Raw genomic sequence first — 24,242 nt, 5'->3', positions numbered from 1 at the left:
ATATCATTAGAATTACATTTGGTTGCCTATCACAGAGAACTCAAATAAGTGACTTAAATCAAGTAGGCCTATTTCCTTCTCATTTAAAAGATGTCTAGAGGAGAACAGGCCAGGACCAGCAAGTGACACCCCGTCATTGTGAATCCAGCTCCTTCTGTTTTACTGCTTTTCATTCTTAGCCTGAGACTTCCAGCTGCAAGTCTTCTCACAGTCCAAGATGGCTGCTGGAGCTCCAGCCATCATGACTTATTTTAGACAGGAGAAAGGAGCAAGGGGGTTGCCATGAGAAAAAATGGCACACTTCTCAGCTAAGCCAGCCTGCCTTTAAGAAGCTTACTGAGCTTCTTAAAGGAAGCTCATGCACTGACTTTCCCTTACATCTCATGGGCCATTTCTAGCTACAGGGGGTCTAGAAATAAAGTCATTTAGCGGGGCACATCACCACTCAGAATAAAAGCAGGGTTCTCTGAGGAAGGAAGGAGAAATGTAGGAAGGAAAGAAGGAAGGACGGGAGGAAAGAAGGAGAGATGGTATTGGCTAGGCACCCAGCAGTCCCAGTTACATATGGTACAGGGTGTGGCTACTTTGCCCTCAAACACCAAAGAGCAGATTAGGAAATTCAGTCTGCTCACTGGTAGGGAAAGGCAGGGGTCTCAAACGCCAGTGCCTACAGAGGTCAGGTATAACACTAGGGAGCAGTGAGGGCTGTGGCAAACTGGAGGACCCATGCTCATCTCCAGGAGGCATCCGCCACTCACCTCTGCTTGATTGTTGTTGGAACCAGGCCTATTGGTCCCAGGGTTTTACTTTTGTTTGCTTTTTTTTTTAAAGAGCATTAAGAAATCTAGATTGTATTAAAAAGGGAGAAATAATGCTATTTGTAGCAACATGGATGGACCTAGAGATTGCCATACTGAGAGAAGTAAGTCAGAGAAAGAGAAATATCGTATGATACCGCTTATTTGTGGAATCTAAAAAGAAATCATACAAATAAACTTATTTACAAAACAGAAACAGACTCACAGACTTAGAGAATGAACTTATGGGTACCAGGGGGGAAGGGTGGGGGAGGGATAGTTAGGGAGTTTGGGATTGACATGTACACACTGCTATCTTTAAAATGGATAACCAACAAGGACCTACTACATAGCACAGTGAGCTCTGCTCAGTATTATGTAACAACCTAAATGGGAAAAGAATTTGAAAAAGAATAGATACATGTGTGTGTATAACTGAATCACTCTGCTGTACACCTGAAACTATCACAACATTGTTAATCAACTATACTCCAATATAAAATAAAAAGTTAAAAAAAACTAAAGAAAAAAAATCTAGATTGTAGAGTGTGATGTCTCAAATTTTAAATGCTGAGTTTACAACTATTTTTAAACATTTAAACAATGTGAGTGGCAACTAAAATTGGCATGTTTTGACTCATGGGAGGCTATGAGTTTTTATCTCCTCATTATAGAGAGGAAAATATAGTAACCCCACCATGTGGAATTATCTAATGAAATTTGTGTATCAGTTGTTAAGGGGAAGGAGGCAGGGTTAACTAAACATAATCAAAACCACCAAGGCTGGGAGATGTTTGTGACTTTGGGTGCTTGCGGTGGCAGCCGAGTGAGGGACCCAGGGCTGCCGGGGAGATTGGATGGCCAAAGCACATGGATTATGAACGAGGTGCCCCGGGCCTCTCATTCAGCCCTTCTTATATGTTGCAAGCTCCAGAGTTGCAAAGTGTCCCAACCTCCCAGATGTGCTGGGGCCAGGTCATGTGGAGGGTGGTGAGGGGTCACCCCCCATCATTTCTTGTGAGCCTCAGGGGAAGGCAAAACCCGATCCAGTCCGAGCCTACTTTCCTGCAGGCTCTGCCTTTTCCCAGTTTCCGGATGGATTCCTTGGGGGATGAGACAGCTCTCAAACTCCGGTCCGAGATCTCAGGGCCCGCATTACACATAGAAGTTGAAGGTCAGCGGGGCTGCACTTGAAGAAAAATTCCAGGGAAGGGGGTTCTCTGGCCGTTCAGAGCTGAGCCCAAGACGTCAGGCAGTGCACCAGTGTCCCAGCTTGCTATCTCATCTCTAGATAAATGCCAGTCACACACATAACCATTCTGTTGTGAGCACACAGAACGTTCAGGATAAATACCCTGCTTGGTTCTGGCGGTCGACTTAACCTCCTAATTTTGGCACTGACTGAGCTCCCAAGAAGGGATTATAGATTGATCCCCACTCAGGGCCACTAACTGTCCTGGTTTTCCTGGGACTAAGGGGGTTCCCAGGATACTGGACTTTCCACTTTGAACTTGGATGAGTTGGTCACCCTATCTGCACCATCACTTTCCACAGAGAGCCTCACTTCCCATGACAGGGATGGGGCAAGGAAACCCGTAACTGCCTGCAAAATGGGTCAGAGAGGGCGGGAAGGCTTCTCGGGAAGACTGAAAAACAGCCCTGAGTTCTAAGGAAGGGCTTAGAGTCATCCCAACCCACCGAAAACCACAAGCAGCAGAGGGGCTCCGTATGGAAAACGAAGTCAATAACAGCATGGGGGACGCTCCTTCCAGAGTTTATAAAAAAAGGTTATCTTTGTTCAAGACCTAGAGAGGTAAGAGGCAGTCTCCACTGTACCGAATTTTCCCATTGTTCTTGGTACAAGGTGCAAGGCAGCACAGATCGTATGATCCTGTATTTGCTTCAAAACAAACCCAACTAGAGATGCGTGTTGGCAAGTTTGCATGAGCACACAGGGTGTGAAGGACCACACTCACAGCTGTTAACAGAAGGCCCTCTGGGGGTGGGGTCGGGATGTGGATGAGGCAGGCCTTGAATTTAGACTGTCCTGTGTTGCTTCAGTTTGTTCACCAATTTCTGAGACCTAACACCTGCCAGCCTTTAGAACAGAGCTTTCATTTCTTACAGCTTAAAATGCTTTGTACTGAAAGCTAAGTTGCCATTTGCAAGAATGAATGTTGAACCGCCAGAGAAAGCAAGTTGCAGCCCAGAACGTGGAGTATATTGCATTTAAAATAGACCTACAGGTGTCAAATATTTGCACAAGCATTAAAAAAGGTCTGGGAAGATTCACAAGATTGGAACGTAAGTTTATACCTGGGAGAGGCAAAGGTAAGGTATCAACTTGTACTTCTAAGCCTACCCTCTCCTATTTGGGTTAACTTTCTTTCCCCAAAGAGCGTGCACTTTGGTTTTTTCCTTGTTAGATGGCATCTACCGAGTTTCCAGCTAACAGAGCAGGTGGGCTTCCTTTGAAGCAAAATCTAATATGTGAAAACCTCAGCATTCTCGGATCTATAAGAACGAGAAGGTTCCTTCCCATAGGCCATCTCCCTGGTGCAAAATAGGACACATTTTATATACCTTTCCAAGAACAAATCCCAGTGTAATTAATTAAGCCTATAATTACAGACCAATCTTTAAAAATGTAATTTGTAATTTCCCTACAAAACTCATTTTGAACCTGACTTCTGATGTGGGCAAAATTATATTGGAACCAGTTTTTACTACTTGGAGATTCTGGATAAACCAGGCTTCATTTGTGATTGATTTAAATATATTGTCATTTCCGTATTTATTACTTAATAGCAACTAGTATTTATGAAGCCATGCTCTGAAGAGTTCACTTTATTTAAAGTTCAGAACTGCCTTCTGGGTGTTGGAGAGACACAGCTACTCCATTCTGGTTTTTCTGTACTATTTATTCCTTGTTCATGTTCCTTCTTAGGGCCAACAGTTTTCCAGGCCAGGCTTCATTCTGCTTCTGGCCTTTAAAAAAATCTCTGGATTTGAGAAGGACCCCCTGCACACGAGTAAAAGAAGTGGGAAATTTTTAAGGAGAGTGAGAGGCCTTGACCTTTGGGAGGGAGTGACGGATTCCCAAAGGCTGCCGTCCTGACAACCCTTTGGATGTTTTGCTTTGTAGGAACAAAGATGGCTCGTCCGTCCTTGTCCTCTTTACTCTCGGTGTTTCTGTAGTTTGGGCTTCTCTCCCGGCTGTTTGAGTTATCAAGGTAATGCTGGTAGACACACACTCTCTTTAAGAAGATTCAAAAGGGAAATACTCTTAGGGAAGAGGTGGGGGAGGGAGGAGGTGAGCAGGGTGGTGAGATGACTGGTTTTGCCTCCCCTACTGCGGCTGGAGTCTGAGCTGATTGGTCAATGACACAGGATTTTATTTGTAAGAGAGGTGAGGCCTCGCTTCCCAGCTGCGAGGAGGGAATTCTGGCCTGTCGGGGCAGATAGGCCCATTTCCCAGGTAAGGAGAGTCAGGGGAACACTTCTGGCCCGACCTGGCACCACCTGCACTGGGCAATGATCTGAGACCCACCTGTGTCTTTCTCTCTCAGAATTGAGCAGACAGGAGGGTCTCTTGTCCTTTGGTTTTGAGTAAAGAAGTTGGGGCGGGGGGGTGAGGCTTTCTCCATACCTGGGGAAGGAGTCTCTACCTGTGAACACCTGCCAAAGGGGCATCCAAACCAAACCTTCCTACCTAAATATTTCCTGATTTTTGCCCTTCACCCACGAGACAGTTTTCTTATTAAATTGCTTGTAGTGTCTCAGAAGGATTACTCATTCTGACCAGCGGGAGGAACCGCCCCCCAAATACCTTCTGAGTCATTTGGGGTTTCTATCGCCTTGCAGAATCGTTGAAGTGTTCCTTTTGTTGAAAAGATGATTATTAGGAAACACCTTCGCCAGCAGTGTGTACATGTCACCACATGTCCCCGGGGAGTGGAGCCCTGTGAGTGTTTGCAAGAGGGTGTTTTGGGCAGGCTCAGGGAGAGGTGGCAGCGTGGCCTGTGCCCTCAACGCTCTCCCTGCGAGGACCAGAGGGCGACCCGGGACCCGCTGCGCCCAGACACCTGGCTGCAAGCTTCCCAGGCCTGGGTCTGCTGAAGACGCAGGCAAGACAGGAGAACAACGGTGAACTCTACAGAGATCTGGGCCAGTTGCTAAAGTGCCTACAGACCATGTGACAAGGCACCAGACATCCTCAATCTCTCAATCTTCTAGCCGTAGGTAGCTGGAAGGTTCTGTTTCTGCTTTGCGGCAAACTGTCTTCTAAGAATGAAGACAGTTGCTCCAGGCACCCCCCCTCCACAAAAAAAGGCATTCATTCCCTTTGAAAAAATATGAACCACCATTTTTTTTCACTTTTTAAAACTATATTTTCTTTTTTTAAAGTTTATATTATTTTATTTATTTATTTATTTTGGCCTCACCATGCGGCTTGCGGGATCTTAGCTCCCTGACCAGGGGTCGACACAGCAGTGAAAGCGCCGGGTCCTAACCACTGGACCGCCAGGGAATTCCGGGAACTGCCATTTTTTAATAGCAAATTTATTTGCCAGGAGTTTTCAACACATTAGAATTAGAATTTGGGGGGGCAGGAGGGGTAAAAATTCTGATGGTCAGGACCCCACCCCTGACCAACAGAATCAGAATTTCTGGGCATTTTGATTTTATTTTTGAAAGCTCTCCAGGTAAGTTTAACGTGCAGCCAGGGCTGAGAACCACCGATTTAAAGAAAGGAGGCTTTAACTCAAGATGACAGTTCAAATCTCAAATGCAAAAAGGGAGAAAGAGTCACCAGGTAAGTTTCCACAAATTCCAAATCTCCCTGCTAATAAAGGACATCTCTGGTAGCTGAGATGGGAGAGCCTGCTGCAGATTTGTTTGGGACCCAGCCAAGAGGATTTGGCATTCTTGTGGCCCCCTCTGCTGGCCATGAAAATCAGCCAATTCTCCTCTGAAAGGGATTGTGCAAAGGGGCCTCCCTATTCACTCCTGGGTGGGATGATGGGATGGACTTCTCAGATGCTGGGGTCCACACAGTAGGAAAATTTACAAAGCAAACACTGAAAACATTGGGCGGGTTGGGGAGAGAGTTATCCAACCTTTTACATCTCCCAACACCATCGTTTCAGAAAAGAGAAGACATTTTTCTCAGCAAAAATATAAAAGGAAAGCAATTGCCAAATAATATTAGCTTTTAGAAGTAAATTTAGCCTTTAGAACAACCTTACTGCATTTTCCATATTTTTCTTATTTTGCATCAGGCCAGTGAATCCTCTGCTGGAACTTGAGTTTGGGAAGCACTAGCTGAAGTGAGAACTTTAAGAAGTTATTCTTTGCTCATTGGTGTAAAGCAATATAGTAATCAGAGCCCGCTTCACGGGCATGTGAAGGCCCTGTGCTCGGAAGGACCCTGTGCTTGGTTTAATGCTCTGCTGTCTTGAAATTCTCAATAATTTTTGAACAAGGAAATCTGTGTTTTCATTTTGCACTGGGCCCTGAAAATGATGTCGCTGGATTTAACTGGAAAATCTGCGTGAATGCATGGCTTTCAGTTATTCGATAAATATTGATGGGGCCTCTGTTGGTATCAGGCACCGAGGACACAGCGATGAAAGAAGCAGGGAGTACGTGCCCTCGGAAGGCTTGCTTCCTAGGGGGGGTCACACTGTGAATGTTGGCCAAGGGGAAATTAATAAATAAGATAATGAAAAGATGATTCGTCTCTGGAGGATATAAAATGGGGTAAAGTGGTGGCAAGTGCCAGAGAGCAGAGGCCCAGGAAGGCTTCTGGGAGGAGGTCACTCTGGACCTGAGAAGAAGGAGGAAGCAGTCGCTTAAAGCACAGAGCAAAGGCATCCCCAGGAGGGAGCAGGTGGTGGAGACCATGGAAGGGGCTGGGTTTTACTCACAGTGTAGAGAGGGCTTCAACCACTGAGGTGGTTTAATCAAGGGAGCGGCAAGGTTGGGGTGACATTTGGGGAGGACTGGGCAAGGCCCAAGTGGAAGCTGGGGGGCCAGCTGGGGGCCCAGGTGGAGGCCACTCTGCTTACACCAGCGTTCTCAGCGCGGCACTACTGACGTTCGGGGCCAGATAGCTCTCTGTTGTGCGGCTGTCCTGTGTCCTGTATGATGTTTAACAGCATCTCTGGCTACTACCCACCAGATGCCAGTGGCATCCTTCCCCATGTGTGACAACCAAAAATGTCTCCAGACATTCCAAATGTTTCCTGGGGGCCAAAAACACACCCTGGTTGAAAACCACGGGCTTAGGGTGATGGTGGAAGGCAAGGAAGGAAGGATTGGACTCAGGATCTATCTGGGAAATAGGGCAAGAGAACTAAAACCGGCAGTTGAATTGGGGGTGCGATGTTGAAGGGAGAAAAGGACTCCAGATGACACCCAGTGATGAATAGTGATGAATGGCAATGCCATTCATGCTGAGATTTGGTGTGAGGGGTGGGGAGGGAGCTGCAGGTTTGGGGGAGAAAGCATTACCAAGAATTCTGTTTCACTCAAATAGAGTGGCTTCCTTCCCACCAGACAGGAACAAGTAATGGTCTTTTCAACTGGCGGAAAATACCTGAGCCAGTTTCCTTTGACATCTTATTTTTTTCATCCAACAGCTAGAAGCCCTGGCTGACCTCTCATGCAGATGGCTCTGAGGGATGGAAGTCAGAGATTTAAAAATCTCAGGGAGATTACAGCAGGAGGGGCTGGGCCCTCTCCTCTCACTCTGACTGTGGAATTACTGCGTTCAGCCCAGGACAGCCCTCAGGTAGCAGCTCAGCGGTTCTTACACTCCCCCGGGGGACCCCGGTACCCACCGTCCACAACAATGGCCCCGGTGATGTTGGATCACCATGGCAACCCGCCTTGCCACATTTTCTCCTTGTTCAAGTTCTGTCTGCACAACACGAGGCCAGTAAAGAAATGACAAATGCAATCAGTTGTCCTCTGATTTTGCTGCCTGGGGAGAAGGAGGTTGGGCACACACAGCCCAGTTGTTTGGGAAAATGGCTCCACCCCCTGGTGAGGAATCCTCAAATTCAGATTGCTAATGTCAAATGCATCCGCTATGACAGTCGCCCTGGGGGTACGGCTTGAGGTCTGGAATAACATCACAGTTATAACTGCTCAGGTAGTACCCGAGTTCCTGGGGTCCCAGTGATACAGGCAGAATGAAATGCATTTCTTTTTGCTTCCTGTTGACAATTACTCTGACTAGAGATGAGGCCAAATTAATTGGTGTAAATCACATCCAGCCTTCCTCTGGTCGGTGGCTCAGGGCTCCCAGGATTATAACTTTATCATTAGCAGGAAGGCAGAGCTAACCGAGAGCACAGTAGAGGGGATATGGCTGGGATCTAGCAAGAGCTCTAAAGACAGACATGAGTCAACCCCAGGATCAAACTCTTCCTGGCTCAGGAATCTGGGACGAGAGACTTCCCCTCCAGCTCACGTGCCTTAGAAGGTCAGGCCATGTTTGAGGGTGTCTCTATTGTCCTAAACACCCGTTGATCAGAGTAGGCACTGAACCAGGGAGGAAGGAGGCCCTAGGACTCAGCCTTGCCATGAGATCTGACCTGAGAGTCCTCGGGCTGAGCTGGGGGCTCTTCTCCATCTTGCAGACACTGCATTGGGCCATATGGGACATCTTGTCATGTTCAGTGACCTTAGGTGTCTGAGGGTATTTGTGTGTGTATGTGTGTGTGTGTGTGTGTGTGTGTGTGTGTAATTTACTGGTCAAGCCTTTTGCCCACTTGGGGCCAGTGCTTTGTTCATCATTCAGTTTTTTATTTGGAAACATCTATTTGTATGAAATCTCCAAAGGATGATGATATAGCTTTCTTCCTTAACTGGCTAGTATGAATTCTTTAATGAATTTCTTCTTATTGAAACATTCCTGCATTTCTGGAATGAATCCCATTGGTCATCCTGCTGTACTTTTTAGAATTAAAAGGCCCTTTCTCATTCTTCTCTAACTCAAAGTTTTCTTGGCAGTGAAGAAATTAATGTGAAAAATCTACCATCGCTCTTTATTTTTTATTAAATAATTTTTAAAAAATATTTTTAAACCATAAAATAGGACTGTGCTGGGACTTCCCTGGCAGTCCAGTGGTTAAGACTTCGCCTTCCAATGCGTGGGGTGCGGGTTCGATCCCTGATAGGGGAGCTAAGATCCCACCTGCCTAGCGGCCAAAAAACCAAAACATAAAACAGAAGCAATATTGTAACGAATTCAATAAAGACTTTAAAAGTGGTCCACATCAAAAAAAAAAAAAAAAAGAAAAAAAGAAAAAAATAGGGCTGTGCCGTACCGTGGTTCTACATAGTTTTTTTCAACTCAACCGAGTTTCCAGGAAGAATACAGCACTCTGCCTAATCCTGTTTCTCTGGTTGTTCCTTATGGGAACCTTCCTTTCTCCTGTGGCTCTTTCATCATGGGTTGTCCTCAGGGTTTTGTCTTCAGATCTCTTCTCTTCTCATTCTGCCCAGCCAACATCTTCCACTCTGGGCCACCTGCAGATCTGGCCACCTCCTCCCTGAGATGCCGACCCCATCCCCACTCGCCTCGTGGCATGAATGCCCCCCTTCCCTCCCAGGGAAGCCAGTGACCTTGTCCAAAGCTTCAGATCAGGGTCAGGGGGGCAGAACGTCTAGGCCAGGCCAGGGCTCCCGGCGGGCTGGTCTTTGGCAAATGCACCCCCAAAGGTGATTCCCTTGTGTTCCCTTCGGAACAGATGCAGTCAGTCCACGGAGGAAAACCACATTTTGTTTAGTCTTTTCCTGGCCCAGAAGGCCTGGTATTTAATAAGCCCTGGAGCCAGCCCCGAGGGGGACTGGCTTTTCCGGGCTCCAGGCAGCACCGAGAGCTCCCCCCTACCCAGGTTGGGGGCTTGACCTGTTGGTGGCTGGCTGGAGTTTTCTTCCAGCCTCACCTCCCCCATGCCGCCACTTTTTCCATCAAATGGAAAGAAAGACTGCCCCTGAGGGGTCAGTCCCCTCCCCAGGAATGCCCTGGGGCAGCTTCTCCAGTTTAAAGGACTCCCCCGCCCCTGCTGGGCCCACCCCGAAGGAGCTCACGGCGACCTTTGACCTCTGCTTAGCCGATGTCATGGTTCAGCCAAGTCACACTTGGGGTCTTGTTACCCGAGTGAGTGCTTTACCGGTGGAGAAGTAGCAGTCAAGAGAGCGGCTCTCTTTAAGATGGACAAGAGAGATTTGAGGGACTGTTTCCCAGCAGCCCTGCCCGAGGCTTGGCTCACTCTTAACCAAGCTCCACCAGGCCATGAGGGGGCGGCGGGGAATAGAGATGGACCAGACAGGCTGTGCCTCCTAACTGGTGTCTGACTTGCTCCCAAGTCCACTGTCAGAGTCGGAATCAGAATCGGCTGCTAATGGTCCGCTTCTCTTTGGCGTCGCCTCCACTCCCTCTGAAAAGCAAGCTGTCAAGAGCTGAAGGCGTAAAACACCAACAGAGGGATTTCATGCATTGGGGAAGATGTTGGGATGTCCGGGGATGCCAGGACAAGGGGTTACATGGACCACTGATTAAATTCTTGGTTTCTGTCTCCCTAAACAAGCACATAGTGGGGCCTAAATGCACACGGGTTGACAGAAAGTTTTGTTTTTTAATTAAGATATTACACACTTAGAAAAATATTTCTTAAAAATACAAAGAAGAAAAAAAAAATTGCCGAAAGTCCTGTCACTGAGACACAACACTATTTCACGTTGGGATGACCTGTCTCTGGGGAATCACTCCAAGCCAGTCCAAGGATGTACCCAGTGTGACCTGATGAGACGTCATGTTACCGAGTCTAAAGCCAGTCCAAGGATGTACCCAGTGTGACCTGATGAGACCTCACGTTACCGAGTCTAAAGCCAGTCCAAGGATGTACCCAGTGTGACCTGATGAGACCTCATGTTACCGAGTCTAAAGCCAGTCCAAGGATGTACCCAGTGTGACCTGATGAGACTTCATGTTACCGAGTCTAAGTTCATACTGTTCACCACACGACAGGCCAATACATCGAGAGACCAGGGGATGGGGCAAGGGATAGTGACTTTATTCACCATCTTCCTCAAGTTAGAATTCAGGCTTTTTTTTTATAGGAAAAGGGAAGAAAGTCTGGCTGGCTGTTTCAAAGTTCTTGGTGCAGGAATCCTTTGTTCTTGTGGCTGTCTACACAGGTCTGGTCACAATGTTCCTGTAAATCTCCAACAAGACAAATGGTATTCTCGGTTCTGCAACATTTAGTCTCTATACGAGTGGAAAAGTGTTATAACTTTAAAGGTCTGAGCCTAGGGTTAAGTCGGGTAAGGGGCTATCAGGCTCTTGGCAACATTCTTTTACAAAAGTTCAGAGCCAGCAGGACGAAGCACAGGCCGCAGAGCACAGGGTTAGCGCTAAAGGGATAGATCCACTGTGGAGTCAGGTTTGTTCTTCCCTGTTACGCCCACCTGACCTCGCCACCACGACTGCTGTTCTCCGTTTTAAATAATTCCCGAGCCTTCCACTCTGTGGCTCATAATGTCACTGCCCAGATGATGTCAATTGATATTAAAATAAATGAACGGATGAACAAGTGAACAAGTAAATGGATAAATACATGAAGGCAAGGAGGGAAGAGAGGCCTGGTTAGGACATTCATACAGTACAGAGAGGTACAAAACGGAAAATGCTTCTGTCTCTATGTCTGTCTGTCTGTCTCTTTATCTGTCTCTGCTCTCCGTCCACCCCTCTCTGGTTATAAATACAATTACACATGATCTCCTTCAATCTTCACAACAGCCTTATGCGGTAACTGGCAGCTCTCCTGTTTTTTGATGGCAAAACAGAGGCTCTGAGAGGTCGCCTGCCTTGCTCCCAACCACGCAGGTAGTCCATAGCAGAGCTGAGGTCGCACCCAGATCTGTCCAACGCCTGCCTTTCTCCCATCAAGGTGTGTGTGTGTGTGTGTGTGTGTGTGTATGGAAACAGATCCCGCGTCAGGATGTAACTTCGAGGCTCTCTTGCTCTCTATAGCCTTGGGAACCAGCAGCCTTAGCATTTCCCGGGAGCTGTTTAGAAATGCAGTGCCTCAGACCTCCTCAATCAGGAACTGCATTTCCACAAGACCCCCGGGTTATTCTTGTGGACATTACAGACTGACAAACACCGGTCTACAGCACCTCTCCCGCTGCTGGACGGGATTAGGGTACATTGAGTCACCGCTTTCCATGGGAGGAGGGAACTACTTCATTCCCTGGAGACCACGCCAGGCGATGCTGTCACCCTGGGGCTGAGCCATGGAGCCCGGCACTGCTTTCATCTCCCTGGGGCCTTCGGAGCTGCTTCCATCGCTGGCACAACTTGGCAGAGAGTTGAGACTGAACGGTCAGATCTGGAAGGATGATTGGGCCGTGGTTGCCCCTGGCAGCCCCCAGAGCAGTCTGCAACCCAATCAGGGCTTTCTCTTTTCCACTAAATCACAGAGAAGTTTAAGGTCCTTCTCTTGCTCAGCCTTCTGCAATGAGATCGGGGAGGGTTGAGGGACTCACAGGAAGGGGAAAGGCCACCAGAGGGCTGGTCCCAGCTCAGGTGTGGCTGGTCCCAGCTCAGGTGTGGCTGGTCCCAGCTCAGGTGTGGGTGTTCCCAGGTCCTTGTGTAGAACCAACATCTATTTGTCAAAGAGCACTTGGGTCCTGGAGAGAGCCGTCAGGTGGCGGCCATCAAGCTGCAGGGTCCGGCTCTGAAACTTTGTAATATGGTGAATGTAATTATATAGAGTTAATAAAATGTTTCCAACTACTAATAAGAGCCATCGTATTGCATGCTCCCCACATGTCTGACATATGCAGGGCTCTGACCGTATTGATAGAAGCAGAAAGCTTCCGCTCAGAGCTTCACTCAATCCCAGTCCCAAATCCAATTGCTGTGAAAACTTACCCAAGTGTGTAACTTCTCCATGCCTCACTCCCTCCTCCGTAGAACGGGGGATTTAGAACACGAGCACAGATATCCAGAAACAGGAGAGCGCCTGATGCCCTGTGGTGTATCACACACCGGATGTGGCTCGGGGTGTGGGAAGGAGCAAACTGCTGACACACCTGCAACACCGTTGGGGCTGATGCCGCTGTGGGAAGGAAGCCAGACACAGAAGAGGACAAACCGGATGATTCCACTCACAGAAAGTTCTACAAGAGGCAAAACTCAATCTCATAGTGACCGATGGTTGCCTGGGTCGGGAGGTAGGGGGAGGGTTTCCTGGGGTGAAGGCCATGTTCTGAATCTTGCTCTGGGCGTGGCTTCGAAGGGATGTGCATTTGCCAAAACTGATTAAACGCAGCACTTAAACGCTGTGCATTTTCTTGTCTATGAATTACACCTCAATAAAGTTATTTTAAAAGTATCAACGAATAGTTCAAACGATATGTTTGGGCAACACAATTTTTAAAAATTTGTAATCTAAGTATAATATAGCCTTAAAACAGAATTCTATAGTCCTTTAAATAAATTCACAATTTAAAGCACTTAGCATAGAGCCTGGCACATAGTAGGCCCTATGCAGGTGATAGAAAATCATCCTGATAACCTTGAGGGAGTGCCTTTATCCCTGTTTTACAGATGAAGAAACTGAGCACACAAAGGGTGAGTGACTGACCGTATCAGTGTCCTGAGGCCACTGTAACAAACTACCACAAACCAAGTGGTTTAAAACAGCAGAGATTTATTCTGTCACAGTTCTGGAAGCTAGAAGTCCAAAATCAAGGTGTTGGAAGAGTCACGATCCCTCCGAAGGCTCTAGGGGAGAATCCTTTTGCAGTTTCTGGCAGTTGCCAGCAATCCCTGGTGTGTTCCTTGGCTGGTGGACCCATCACTCCAATCTCCACCTCCAGCATCACGTGGCTTCTTCCTTCAGTGTGTCTGGGTTTCTCCTTATCCTACCCTAATCCAGTGTGACTTCATCTTAACTAATTACATCTGCAAAGACTCTATTTCCAAATCAGAGTCGCATTTACAGGTACCAGGTGTTAAGACTTGACCATATCTTTTGGGGGGGACACAATTCAATCCGTGACACTTGTCCAAGACAGCGCAGCTGCTAAGTGACAGAATCTGGGTCCACGCCCAGGTTTGCCTGGTTCTGGGACCCCTACTCTGAGCCACAGCACTTTCCATCTCTGCGCTCATCCAATGAAGAGGCAGCTGCAGTGGGCCAGGCCCTGGGGACCTGGATTCCGTCCTGGCCTCAGGGAGCTCAGGTGAGCTGTGGAAGAGAGTTGCAGAAGGGCGGTACCACGAGTGCTCATTCAGTTCTGGAACACGGGCGCCCCGAGGATGGGCCAGGCACTGTCTAGGGGAGGGGCAGGGGAGGTAGGGCAGCAGGGGGGTGCAGGAACAGGCTGGGGTGGGCAGCAGGGCGGGTGTCACAGGAGAGGACACTAGCCCCGAGGCTGGAGGGTGAGTTGGGTTGTGTGGGGCTGAGAAGAGGTGTTCCGGGCTGGGGGATGGCGTGAGCAAAGGCTTGGAGGGGGACACTCGCGGCCTGGCCTGGTGCGGCTAAGGTTGGGAGAGATCGACCCAGTGAGGTCAGCAGGTGGCCTCCTGTGAACACCCCTGACCCCTCCATCCCCACCCGAGGGGCCTTTCCTTCAGAACTGTCGCGGTGAACGTGAGTGGCTGAAAGCAGGTGCAGGGGTGATGCCCTGGGACACCACCCAGATCTGGCACCAGCCGCTGGATCCTGGGCATGTCGTCATCTTTCCAAGTTCTGCCTGCAACGTGGGGACAGCAGTCTTCACTCCACAACCTCAGAGGGTGTTTGAAGGCTCCAAACAGGACTTGGGCAGTATCTGGGCTTAGGGAAACAGGAACATGTCAACAGCGGTATGGAGAGAGAGTTTGTGACTGTGATCTTGTTTGGAAATAGGGTTTCTGCAGACACAGACAAGTTAAAATGGGGTCAAACTAAATTAGGGTGGGCCCCTGTCCAATATGACTGGTGTCCTTATAGGAAGAGACAAAGAGAGATGGAGACACACAGTGAGGAAGCCATGTGACAGTGGAGCAGACTGGAGTGACACGTCTACAGGCCAAGGAACACCAGGTCGCCAGGTGCCACCAGAAGCCAGGAGAGAAGCCTGGGACAGATTCCCCCTCAGAGGCTCCGGAAGGAACCAACCCTACAGACACCTCGATTTTGGTCTTCTGGTCCCCAAAACTGTAAGACAATAAATTTCCGTTGTTTTAAGTCATCCAGTTTGTGGTACTTTGTTATAGCAACCCCAAGAGCCTGATGCAAGTGCAAGGAAGGACAGAAACAAAGCTGGTAGTGGTGGGGGAGTGACAGTGAGACAGTGCCAGCGGGTACCGGGGAGAAGAGCATCCCAGGTGCAAAGCCTGAAGCTTGGGGAAGCATGTGACCAGAGCAGAGGCAGCGACCAGGAGAGAAGGGCTCAGAGGGGGAACCTGGGCCAGCTCACGTGGCACGGTGCGGGCCAGTGGAAAGACTTCAGTTTTTACTCCAAGTTTTAAAATAGTCTCTCAACACTTCTGCCTCTTCGGTTTAATAACAGCTTTATTGAGATATAACTTACATGCCATAAAATTCCAATTCTTTCCAGTGTGCACTTTAGTGGTTTTTAGTACATTCACAGAGTTGTACAACCATCACCACTATCTAATGTCAGTGCATTTTCATCACCCCTCGAAAGAAACCACATGCTTTTACTCTGAATTGAACAGGAGGCCATAGGAGGGCTTGAGAAAGAGTAGTGTGAACTGACTTCCATTCCAGCGGGATTACTGGGCTTGTGTGAAGGTGAGGGCTGGGAAGAGCAGGGCAACCAGTTAGGAGGCTGCGGCAGTAACACAGGTGGTGGCTTAGACCGGGGGGCAAGGTGAACGGGATGAAAAGTGGTCAGACTGGGACTTCCCTGGTGGTCCAGTGGTTAAGACCCTGCGCTTCCACTGCAGGGGGCGGAGTTTCGATCCCTGGTCAGGGAACTGAGATCCCACATTGCCGTGCGGTGCGGCCCAAAAAAACCAGGATGCATTTAGAAAACAGGGTCAATAAGCTGTGCTGACAGGTGAGTTATGGAGGAGGAGAGGGAAAGGCATCATGATGACCCCGGAAATGAGCACCTGGAAGTGTTGCGCTGACACTGAAGGAGACCGGGAGACTGTGGGAGCACAGATGGGCAGGCAGGAGCTGAGGCTCTGGCGGGTCAGTTAGAACGTTTATTGCCCAGCCAGGCGTTGAGATGGTCACTGGATACACTAGCCAGGTATCAGGGAGAGGCCCAGGCAGAAGGTGGAAATCCCAGAATCTTCTGGACACGAGGCTGGATGAGCTCTGCAAGGGAGTGAGTAAATATGGACAGAAAAGAGAAGAGATCCAAGAATGAGCCCTGCCCTCCCCCCAACCCCCTCCCCAGCATTTAGGAACAGCAAAGGAGACCAGGAAGAACCAGCCAGAGAGATGGGAAGGGTGTTTATGGTGATTACCCCTGAGTTGTTGTAACAGGGGTGATTTTTTCCTTCTCTTACCATAATTTCTTACTGTGAGAGTGTCTTATTTTTATAAACTTCTAAAAACTAATTCCTTCATATAAAATGACTTCTTTCATGTACACCTATGGGATTATCCACCCAGCATCCCATTTCTAGGAATAGAAATTCTTTGTCCTCCCCCCCGAACCCCCCACCATCATTCATTTGGTGCCAGTAGAAGCACCAGTATTATAATATGACCCCTCCCCCCGACCTCCTGCTCTCCTTTGATTGGTCCAGAAATGAGCACAGGATCCAAGCTGAGCCAATCAGAGTCCTTCCCTGAGAAATGCTCTTTGTGTACCTAGATGGGAAATTGTAAGCCTCGGAAGGTGTTGACAGCCGTGTTATCTTCCGTGTGGCCCTGCGAAGCCAAGGAAGCTAGTCTTTGTAGAAAGAAAATGAAGCAGATGTGCCGAGAGGAGAGGTTCCTGAGCCCTGACTCAGGTTCCTAAGGCCCAGCTGCACGCTGCCCTTGCAGCCTTCTATCAGATCCCCTTGGTATCTGAAGCTGGTTCCGATTGGGTTTCTATCACTTAAGACCAAGAAGCGTGGTCCACGTTCCTCCACAAGCTGTGTGTATGGCACTCCCTGTGTGCCAGGTGCTGAGGAAAATGTCTCAGCTGGCCTCCAGGAGTTTCTACTCCAGTGGAGTACAGACCTCCTGCCTCATGGCACTTAGAGTCAGCACTCGGAGGTGCACAAAGCACTTTCCTGCACACAATCTCTTGATCTTCAAGTCAACCCTGTGGACTGAAGATACTGAGTTTCAACAGACCTGCCCCGTCCCATGCCTGTAAATGACAGGTTGTTTTTACCCAAAGTTCTGGATTCCTCTTACTGCTTCCTGACTTCTGAAAACTTCAAAAAGATGGGAAATCTTTCCCACATCGCGGGCTCCCTGACTCCTCAGGCAGTGATCTCTCTTCTGCCCACACCTGCCTACACAGTGCCGAATTCAGTGCCAAATTCCAGGATGAGGCAGAGTCGCTCCCCGCTGATTCACAAATCGCTGGCTGGGCCCACGTTGTGTCATGGGGAGCAGATGTGCCCAGCTTCTCGTTGGCTTCATGGATCCCTCCCAGACCCACCTCACTAATCAGCAGTGAGGAGGTCACGCCTTTTACCGCTCCCCAGGGATTACAGTCGGAGTGGCCTGTCTAGACCCTGCTCCAGCTCTTTTGGTTTCCCATGACCCAGGCCCTAACATGAACCCGGGGCACTGATATTGGAACGCCCATTCTGTGCTGTAAGTCACAAGCTCAAAATCAGCCCGGTGGTTAGGAGTGTCTGACCGGTTGGATTCTCTTAAGCATAGGAGACAGTGGGTCTCCTTGGTCCATGAAAGTAATGGCGGCCCCAAGGGGCTGGCTTTATGGAGGTTGTCTGCCTCGTGAGATCTGTGGGGACAGCTAAGCATCTTGGCCACCTGCTCACAGCTCCCTCCCCCAGAGTGTCACTATCAAACTCTGCTCCCATGGAGCTGAGGGAGATGGGAAATAAACAGAGAGGACAGTTATACATTTCGATTAGGGCTATGAAGACAATCAAGCAAGGGAAGGTAGAACACAGTGGCTGGGAGAAGGACAGTGTGGATTGGATGGTCAAAGAAGCCTTCCTGGAAGCAGTGATTTAAGTTGTGAGGTCTAAATTATAAGAAGGAGTCAGGCATGTGGCCATCTGGAAGAAAAGCATTTCTGGCAGAGAGGGCTGCAAGTGCAAAGGCCCTGTGGTGGAAGGAAGCTGGGGGAGTTGAGGCGTGGGCAGGTCTGTGTGGCTGGAGTGTGGGACCCCCGGGACCATTCTGGGGAATGATTTTGGAGAGAGACAGAGGGCAAATGATGCAGGGTTTGGAGGCCTGGGGAAGGAGTTTGGGTTGTGTCCTAAGACAGTGAGAAGCCACTGGAGGATTTTAAGCAGGGGGTGACAGTGGCCACTCTGACTCCCCTGTAAATACTGGGATGGAGGGTCTAGAGAAGGACCAGCAAGGCAGCCAGGGCAACTGTCCAGGGGAGGGAGGGCGGTGGCTTGGGCTATGGTGGCAGAGGGGAAAGGTGGCTGATCCAGGCTGTATTTTGGAGGAGGAATTTTGGAATATTTCCTGGGCAGGAAGGGAGCAGCCAGAATCAGGGTACAGCCCAGGTCACTCCCTACCTGCATACATCAAAAAGAGCTTCTGTCTCACTCTGGAGAAGGAAAGACAAGCCAGAGGGAAAACTTGGTTTTCTCCATCTTTTTTTGGGGGGGTGACGGGGATGAAAACAAACTTTCCCTAGACCAGAAGGTGACTGTTGTAGGACTGCAGGGCAAGGTGTTCACTGGCACTGCCTCTCTGGAGGCCATAGGCAGTGCCCATCAAAATAGAAATGGCTCAGCAATTCTACTGCTAAGAATTTATCCTTCAGGTCTCCTAAGCCCATGTACACAAAAATTTAAGTACGAAGATATTCACTGTAGCCTTGTTTGTGAGAGACTGGTGTCACCCTGAACATCTGTCAGCCCCTAGTTTAAAAAACTAGCCTCCTAGGACTTCCTGGTGGTGCAGTGGTTAAGAATCCGCCTGCCAATGCAGGGGACACAGGTTTGAGCCCTGGCCTGGGAAGATCCCACATGCCGCAGAGCAATGAAGCCCGTGTGCCACAACTACTGAGCCTGCGTGCCGTAACTACTGAGCCTGTGCTCTAGAGCCCTCCCCATAATGTCTTTCACAGAGTTGGTGATTAAAGGTTGATTGACAAGAGACATAATCCAGCTCCCGCAGTCTCGGGGCCCTCTGTCTTTCAGACTGGGGTCTTCAAGGCTTGGGGAAGGGGTCCAACTTGGTCTAAGGAGTGACCCAAGAGAGGGGAGCATGAGGTGAACAACTGGGTGGCGGAGGGAGACAACTGGCTTGGAGGAGACCCCTCCCCATTCTGGGGCAGCCGCTGCAGCCCAGGACGTGTCAGGACATCTCGCGACATCCAAGCATTCCCAGCCTGGGCCAGGGGCGGGCAGGAGAAGCCGCTGGCATCTGGGGGGCCCTTGGGTGAGGAGGAGCCAGCCCCCCGCCGTGGGAGCAGGAGGGATGGGCCCCACAGGCCTGAGAGCTGGGGGGAGGGCAAAGCCACCCCAATTCAGGCACATCCCACCTGCCTGGGAGGCCGCCGGGGGTCACACTTCCCGGCTGGCAATGCCTGGGTGCGCGCGGTAGGCTCTCCCGCTGCATCAGGGGGGTTTGCAGGCTGGGCCGTGGTGAAGCCCCAAGGGACCAGGTTTCCCAGGGCCGCATGCCCAGCGGGGGGGCACAGGGGACGCTGTCCTCCCCGGGCAAAGTCTGCAATCGTCTTGTAACCTCTCCCCACTCCCCGCACCAGTCCACGTGAAGACCCTGCCTCGGGGCCGAGGGTTCACAGGCCTTTGGAGGCCTCGGCTGCACTGGGGACGATCGCGTGGCTTCAGGGAGGGGCTTTTCCTCCTTGTAGTCTTCTGTTACTTATTTTGTTTTTAATTTTAATTTAAAAACGGAACATAAAAAACCTTAACGTGCTGTGGCAAGCGCTGCTTTTGTACCGTGAAGAAGAGTTGGTAGATTCCCCAGGATGGTGGGGGTGGGTCGGCCTCCACCTGATTTGGAAGAGTCCTGGGTTTCTGGTTGACATCCAACCAGGGTGCTAGCCCCCCTGGCCCAGCCCCCCTGGAGGCCTGCTCAGCTCCTGGCCTCATCTCCAGGGCCCAGGTGCAGAAACCCTGGTCTAGCTCGGGAATTTGTCACACAAGTCTTTGCTGTGGATACAGTCTATGGAGGCTTTTACTTGTGGGTCCTTTAGGAGATTTTCAAAAATCACGTTAACAGAACGCAAATTTGGGCACCAGAACACGATACGCAGGAGAAATCCCGCGCTGTCTCATCCTCATACACGGCTTTTGCACAGGGTCCTCTCTCTACGTGAAAAACACCCCCACCCCCACCGCTGCCTCCTAACAGCCCACACCTGGCAGGGCCTGGCTGGGATGTCTCTTCCTCCAGGAAGGCATCCCTGACCTCTCAGACCTTGGTGCTCTTAGGGCCGCCTGTACCCACTACCCGGTTCCGCGTCTGCTTTGGAGCAGCCGAGCAGGCAACGCCGTGCTCCAGCCTCCCTGCTGCCCATAAAAGCCCACACACCTGCGAGGTTATCCTCGCAAGCTCTCAGCACCTACCTGTCAGTCAGGTGACTTCAGAGGGCAACATGCACACCTCTGTAATCAGAAACACCCCTGCTCTGGCGTTGAGACTCAAATGCATCGATTTCCATAATTGGCTTTAAAAGGCAAAAGTCGCATAAATGAAAAGTGCCCCTGGGTACACTGGGCCAACTCACGGGCTGCAGCTGCTTTTCCTCTGGAAGGAAACAGGTTGGTGTTTCTTCTACTCAGCACCACATAAAATCAACCAAGTTAAGCCAGGAAAATCATGTGGGGAAGTAGGGAAAGAATAAGCTTTGGACAACTTGTCAGTCAGCTTAGAAGACTTTTAGCTATAAAGAAACAGATTTCTACCAGAGATGCTTTAAATAATACACATCTTTATAACGTCACATGGTTTAAGTCCAGAGGAGGGGTGGCAATGCTAGACTGCTCATCCAGGGACTTGTGGAAACCAGCAACAGGATTCTTCTACCCTCCACAGGTCAGCTTTGGTCCTCAGACTTGTATACTGGAAGCGCAAGAGGACTGCACTTGCTCCAGCCATCACCTCCTCATCAACTGCATCCAGATGCAGAGAAGAAAGGTTTCCATCTAGTGTCTCTTTTCAAGATTAAAGAAACCTGTTCCCAAAACCCCGTCAGTGACATCCTCTCAGGGCTTGTGGGCCAGAACCGAAGCCCAAGCCCTTTCCTGGCAACACTTGGTGAAGGGGATTGATTGCCCCAAATGGCTAAGACACAGGCTGGCAAACTACAGCTTGGGGCCAAACCCATCCATCACCTGCTTTTGTAGATGGCCACACCCATTCACTTACATATTGCCTATGGCTGTTCCCATCCTACAACGTCAGAGGTCACATGCCTAAAATACAGAAAATGTTTTCCGCTTCCTGGTTTAGACTGACAGGGGTTGCTTTGGGAAAGGTAGGGGCCATCCCTGAGCAAGTAGACTTGTCCAGTGAGAAAGGGTGGGGAGCAGGGCGGAGTGGTTTGGGTAGGAACCCAGCAGTGCCTCAGAAGAGCTATGTGTCTGGGGTGACCCTCGGCATTCTGATGCTCATCTCCGCCGTCTGTAAGAGGTAAAACCTTTTGTAGCAGCCGCAAGGATTAAACGAGGTGATAGACTGAAAGCACCTGGAACAAAATAGACCCTAGAGTGTTTTTTATACTCCCTTCAAGAATTTTCTAATGAATTCTAGGCTGTTAGATTCTCCCCCCAAAAGGAGGCTGCCAATGGGATTTGTGGTTTACTAATTAAAATCAAAACATTGCTTCTGTTCTTACAAAAGTCAAATTACCCAAACTAGAATTGGTTTTAGGAGCTTTCTTAAAATCAGAAAGAGCTGACAATAAAAACTCCAAAGGAGAATTGTGCAATGTGACCACAGTGGGTGGCAAGGAGTGGATGGGATGTCTTTTCTCAAGGTGTCAGGAGTCCAGGGCTGTCTCGCTGACGGGGATCCTTCTGTGGGCTGCAAGTGGGAGCAGGGACAAGATGTAGCACCAAGGGTGTCCATGGCGACAAGCATTGAAGTTTGGGATCCCAACTCTGTGCCCCAAGAACCTTTATTAATATCACAGCCACCCCATGTTTTGAAAGAAAATGACTGCCAAAAAAATGATCTCATTAATTTGTTTGTATTCCTGTAAAAAAAAAAAACCAGTCAAGAACATATGTATTGGCCAATCTGGGCTTCTGCTGAGACCAGAGACCAAGGGACATAAGGCAGAGAATAGGCTGTGGGTTTAGACGGACTGGATTTGCACCCTGATTCTGCACTTTTGGCTGCGTCCACCTGGGCAGGAGACCTCTCTGAGACTCAGTTTCTTTATCTGTAAAATGAAGATCACAACAATGCCTCCTTCCTAAGTTTCTCAAGAAGATTTGATAAAACTAATTAGGATTACAGATGATGTTAAAGTGACCAGCACAGGGTTCATATGTAGTATATGCTCAACAAATATTAGATATTATATTAGATAATTAATATATTAGATAATTAATATAATATATTAGATAATATATGTAGCTCCATCACTGCAAGGTAGATACTAATTCCATTTTTCAGAAGAGGAGACTGAGACGCAGAGAGATTAAGTAATTTACCCAACGGCACACAGCCAGGAAGTGGCAGAGCCAGTGTTGGTGCATGGGCCTGAGTGGCTCCAGAATGTCAGTGCGTAGACACCAGGCTACGAGACCGCTGGATGGAGACAAGGAGACCCCACCGAGCTGTGGTCACCCTGGCCCAAAGCAAAGAGCTGGGGGTTGTTTGCATTTGGGCCACCTCGTCCTAGGAACTCTTGACAGCACTGACAGTAACTCACAGGGGCACATGCCTGAGCCCACCCCAAGGTGGGGACCCGCAGGAATCCTCCCAAGCAAGCAGGAGAACCTGGGAGAAGCAGCCCCAAGGAGCCACGGGGAGCCTGGAGGACCTCCTGGTAGCCAGCAGAGGGCAGCAAACACATCTGTAAGGGAGGGCAGCCTGGCTGGGGAGCCAGAGGCTGTGCTGCCAGCACAGGACCCCACCCAGACGCCCGGTGCCCCTTGTGTGTGCCCTGACATAGGAACAGCAGAGGGGACCCCCATGGCCTTGACTGAGGGCCAGAGCTGAGGCTTTCCCTGATCACCACCGGCCTTCCCTCCCTCCCTTGGGAGCAGGCAGTGGTAGGACTCTGGCCCTGCACAGAGGGTGTCCAGTCACGTGGCGGGCAGGGGGCAGGGGACACATCCCAACCACCACCGCCCTGGGGCTTCTCACACCTCCAGCCAATTCCCGAGGGCGGGACGTGCAGGTGTATAACCCCCAGGAGCAAAATCCCACAAAGCGGGCCCAGCTTTTTCCGTTTTAGAGACGCAGAGGCTGAGGACTGAGGAAGGAAAGCGTTAGACAGAATCATGGCCCCCAGCGAGGTCCACATCTCAATCCCTGGACCCTGTGAATATGTCACCTTGCACCTCAAAAGGGACTGCGCAGTTGTGATTGAGTTAAGGTTCCTGGGATGGGGCAACCCTACAACCCTGCCCGCCCACCGGAGGCCGTGAGGCTCACACACACTCACACGCATGCCCCTTCTCGCACGGGCTGCTCAGACGGCATCTGCCATCCCTGGAGAGCCTGGCCTGGGCCCCTCCGTGGCCCCCCGCCCTGGTGACCCCAGATCCTCAGACCTGCCAGGAGAGCTCTGGGAGCCCGGGCGGCTGTCACTTGTTTGACCCTCACAGTGATCCCGGGCGGCGGGGACTGTTATAATCCTCCTCCCACGGGAGGGACCCCAAGGTGCGGGGAGCCCACGGGCCTGGCCCGGGCTGCTGGGTGGCAGTGCTGGGCTCCACCCAAGCAGTGACTCCAGAGTCTGAGTCTGTTGGCACACACGTCCCCCCCCCCCCGCCACTGCCCCCCTGACACCAACAGCAGCACAAGAGCGGAGCCACACGAAAGGGCTGTGGTCCCCGGGGTCCGTGCCCCCACCAGCCTGTGAGCTGCCTGCAGTAACTCGGCGCAGACTCGGCGCCGTAGCACCGCCCAGATGGATTATCGTCAGTCCCACACGCTGCTTCTAACTTTCTCGTGTTCTCGTTTTCTCCTTGAAGCTTGGCCTCACCCTGTGGCTCTGTGTCTGTCCCTCTGTCTCCCTCTCCATCTCTTTGTCTCCCTCTGTGTGTCTGGGCGTCTCCATCTCTCTGCCTTTCACCTTGTCTCTCTCCACCGCCCC

General features: G+C 50.1%; 2 long non-coding RNA genes across 3 annotated transcripts; one reads left to right on the top strand and one right to left on the bottom strand.

The window, feature by feature from the left end:
- Positions 1-3,111: 3,111 nt before the first annotated feature.
- On the top strand, positions 3,112-7,649 carry LOC309612979. Its single transcript, XR_014235443.1, has 3 exons — positions 3,112-4,275; positions 4,662-5,039; positions 7,442-7,649. It is a non-coding gene; the product is annotated as an uncharacterized lncRNA (long non-coding RNA).
- Positions 7,650-10,430: 2,781 nt separating this feature from the next.
- LOC309612976 lies at positions 10,431-12,863 on the bottom strand. Of its 2 annotated transcripts, none has more exons than XR_014235439.1 (2): positions 12,751-12,863; positions 10,431-12,559 (listed from the first exon to the last, which is right to left on the bottom strand). It is a non-coding gene; the product is annotated as an uncharacterized lncRNA (long non-coding RNA). The 2 variants fall into 2 exon arrangements; XR_014235440.1 differs by having other exon boundaries at positions 10,431-12,328.
- Positions 12,864-24,242: the final 11,379 nt, after the last annotated feature.

The sequence above is a fragment of the Balaenoptera borealis genome, assembly GCF_965194805.1.
Source record: "Balaenoptera borealis genome assembly, chromosome: 16".
NCBI classification, from domain to species: Eukaryota; Metazoa; Chordata; class Mammalia; order Artiodactyla; family Balaenopteridae; genus Balaenoptera; species Balaenoptera borealis.
The sequence above is the reverse complement of the archived record's forward strand: the minus strand, read 5'-3'. Positions and strand labels throughout refer to the sequence as shown.